We start from the raw sequence: 4,356 nt of genomic DNA on the forward strand, positions 1-4,356 counted from the left end.
AATGCCAGAGCTTGTTGTGGGTTTTGTATTGACACCTACTGGTCTGGATGCTTTGAAGTTTGTTTACCACATGCTGAAGCTTCATTGTGAATTTGTTTGTTTTTCTTTTTGTCTGGTCTGTTTCATACTAATCATTACAATTTTTGGAATCAATCAACAATTTTTTCCACGCTGTTTCAACGAGGTTTGTTTCATCGCTGCAGCAGGTATCCTACTGTTTGGACATTTTCTTGTTCCACTCTGTCGGTGTGTTTGATTTGTTTCTTTTGTTTACATTGTTGTACTATATATTTATATAGAGCACTGGCTACTACAAGTGTTACATAAAATAAAGGTATTCTTGCCAGGGCCCAAGTACTAAAGGTGAGTCAGGCACCTGTCCAGTTGTAAGTCAGACTGTTCTGGTTTGAAATAGGCCTTGTCGTCGCAGCATCCAGACGTTCACTTTTTTCCTTTTATGATCATCACTATTTTATACCCAATGGTGTATAAAATAATAAATAAATGTAAAAAAAAAAAAAAAAAAAAAGCTATGTTTTAGTTAATATTACGTGACGTACATTTTATATTGTCAAAATTGACTGTTTCGCTAACAAAAATAGAACAGTCACAGCAGACAAAAGTAATTCAGCGTTTTTGAACGAATCCAGCAAGTCAATGATTCAATGACCCATTCATAAAAACAGCTCTTCTTTCTTAAATGAATCAGCCGTTCGTGACGTCACGTAATACGCAATTACGTTGAAAAGGTCAAGCTGTTGTGTTTACAAATGTGCGGAAGGAGGACCATATACACATTTTCAAATTTATTTGTGTCAGTTTATCGTTTAAAATGCCCATTTCGTGTGCGAATCCTGGGTGTTTTAATATTAAAAAGCCTAAAAGAAAATTTTCTTCAGGACAGAAATTTTTCAAGCGTGACATTTTCAACGTAATTGCGTATTACGTGACGTCACGAACGCGCATCACAGAACAGAGCAAGGCGAGCATTTGTGCTTATAAAAACTTTAACTTTTTTATTTATTTTTGAAATGACCGATCGTTTCGCTAGATAAGACCCTTATTCATCGTCTGGTATCGTTTAAAGCCCTTTGAAGCTGCACTGAAACTGTCATTTGGACCTTGAACCGTTTGGGTCCCATTGGAGTCCATTATATGGGGGAAAATCCTGGAATGTTTTCATCAAAAACCTTAATTTCTTTTCGACTGAAGAAAGAAAGACATGGACATCTTGGATGACATGGGGGTGAGTAAATTATCAGCAGAAGTTTTTTTAAAAGTGAACTAATCCTTTAATAGGGAAGTATGTGAATTTGGATGCACCCAATGACTCACTCATTATGATATTGACGCCACCTACTGTCAATTTTAGTTTCACAGTTTAAAGTCGCCATGAAATCAAAACTGACCCTATTTACTTTGTTAGTGCACATTTCTAGTCTTGTGGTGAACAATTAAACCGTGCAAGTTAATACACAGAAAAATATGTTTTTCATGGTAAACTTTAATCAAAATCTGAAAAGTTGCTTCCGCTCTGGAATGGCGTTCCTTGCCTGATGTAGCCTAACTTTTGTCACGCCACCTTTTCTACCTTGCGGTTATATTTAATAATACTTAGTAATACATTTTCATGCTTGCAAAAAAACAACAACAAAAAAAAACCTTTTCACATAGGCTATTTTACACCTCTCTTCCCAGTCTGTCTGTAACATCAAAGATGGTCTTATTATTGGGAGATACCAGGGTCTGTGGTCCATTGGAGAAAGCGTAACGGCCAACTTGGTCGGAGTTGTGTTACAGTCAATCACTCTTTGTGTATAGCCTACCATCAAATTGAATGAGAACTGAATCCTACCTGTCGCAAAATTGTCTGTGACTTCGCTTATAAAACAGCATTTTTTCAGTGTAAACTGTAAACTAAATAGATCAATCCAAAGCAAATGTTTAATGGAAAACATGTTGACGATTAGCTGGTACTGTCGATTAATTAAATAAGCTGTTTTCCCACTGAGGAGTCCTAGTTAATAAACGGTTAACTCTTTCACTGATGATTCACAGTATGTTTATTGTTCTCATTCCGTAGAGCCATCACACAACAACGTATCATGAACCACTGTAAGAGCTAGAAAAAAAATAAATATGAAGAAATTAAACAAACATAAGAAAGTATAGTTACATTTGTTATCCATCAACAGTACCAGCTTTTGTATAGGCCTTTCAATTTGGTGAATCCTTTTCCTTGATGTTTGACCTTTTCATGATAATGTGCAATATCATTTAAGTGACAGGGTGGTTCTTTGGAATGATGGATATTTTAAGGCCTCTGGATAATGTGAGTGAGGAAGCCTACCTCTGTCACAAGATGAAGATAACAGGTTCCAATACAAAATGTCTTTAATAATAAAATAAACTCAGGTACAGACAGATGGTGTAACAATGCGAGCATGTTTCAACAAACATCAACTGACAACTGAAGACTGAAAACAGAGGAACTAAATACAGAGATAACAAATTAAATGATGAGCAGAGCTCTGTGGTGGAGGATTAGTGTCCATGGTGACTGATGAGTGGCGGGAAAATAGAACAAAGGAAACATGTGACTGAAGACAAACAAATTAAAAGTCCATGAAGGTGACACTAACCTTCCACCTTAAGCACCCCATCTTCATCTATAAATGAGTCAAGAGGATACAATTTAGAATGAGATGTAACGCTTAGTCCCTTTTGCAACCTCTCTAATTAATCTTTGCAGACATGACTTTGCAAGAATTTAATGATATGCAGTTCAGCTTTCTGTTATTCTAATATAGTACTTAGGTGGCTTGACTTATCTTTGTTGACTCTTCTCATAAGTCGAGCAACGGCTCTAACTGACCATGAAGAAAACTTAGACAAGCGATTGATCAAATTCAATTTGTCAGCGCCTTCTGTTTTTAGAACTCATGTAATCTTTACCTCTGGGTCTTCCAAGGAGACATCTGAACTTTTCTCTATTGGCTTTGGCAAGTCTTTTTCCCACAAAAACTTAAAGCCATAGAACCAGTTTGATGACAGCAAGTCATGAGTTAGACCTCTGGAGGCATGGTCAGCAGGATTGTCTTTAGAAGGAACATATCTCCATTGTTGTGGGGTTGTACTAAGCTATATCCTTTATACACGATTTGCCACGAAGGTATGAAACCTACGAGCTTCATTCTTTATGTACCCCAGTACCACTTTTGAATCGTTCCAGAATGATTCCTCAACATCATCATTCTAGTTCTCTTTTAAGCACTTTGCTCATTTCAACATAAATGACCGGAGCTGTGAATTCTAGTCTGGGAATCGTTATGACCTTCAGAGGGGAGACCATTGATTTTCCCATAACTAAAGCACAGTGAACATTCCCATACTCGTTGCGGAGTCTCAAGTAGGAGCACTGACGGTAGCCATGAGTGCTAACATCTGAGAAATTACGCAATTCAGCCTTGACAATTTTCCCCAAATTGTTAGGTGCATATGTTCTTGGTATGCTTATTTCTTGCAACTCCAATTTCTTGTTTCCACCGTAACTGAAGTTCCCTTGACAAGGAATCATCCCATCCAGTACCACACTTGCATATCTCCTGCAGAATTATCTTTCTATTAAGCAGAATAGGAGCTTCGAATTTTAACTGATCAAACACTGAAGCAACTGTAGATAATATTCCACAACAAGTAGCAGGTTGTTGCTGCAACTTGAAACAATCTAAACATCCTTTTGCCACTGTATTCCAAGGGCTCTTTCCAACAGCAAATCAAATACAAAATCCTAAGCATCAGATGTGAGTTCAGATGCAGGAATACTATTCAAAACATCTGACATGAATTTGTGAAGTCATAAACCACCCATTGCACAAAGGTTTCTTGCTTCATCAGCAACCTTAATTGCCTTTTCTGTGTCTTCCAAACTAGTTACTCCATCATCCACATAGAAATTCCTCAAAATAAACTCTGAACAGAGGGTATAAATGGCTGTTCTTGTTTTGCTTCAGGCCAAAGTTTGCACACCCTGAAGAGGCGGCGGCACCAAAAATGTGATCCTTCATTCGAAATTCAAGAGGATTTTGATTGAACTTCCCGTCATTCCACCAGAGAAAACGCAGGTAATCTCTGTCAGATTCATTCACATGAAATTGGTGATGCATTTTTTCCACATCACACATGAGAGCATGGGATGTTGACGAAATCCTTCTTTGCCACAGTCATTTACTTCCTTTGCATCCCCTCTTTGAATGACCTCACTCATAAATTCCTTATACCGTTCCTGTACATTTCATCCTTAGACATCCTTCTCTTGAGATGGTCAAGTCTAGCCATGGCCAATTGTTTATTACT

The sequence above is a fragment of the Squalius cephalus genome, assembly GCF_949319135.1.
Source record: "Squalius cephalus genome assembly, chromosome: 7".
Lineage (NCBI taxonomy): Eukaryota > Metazoa > Chordata > Actinopteri > Cypriniformes > Leuciscidae > Squalius > Squalius cephalus.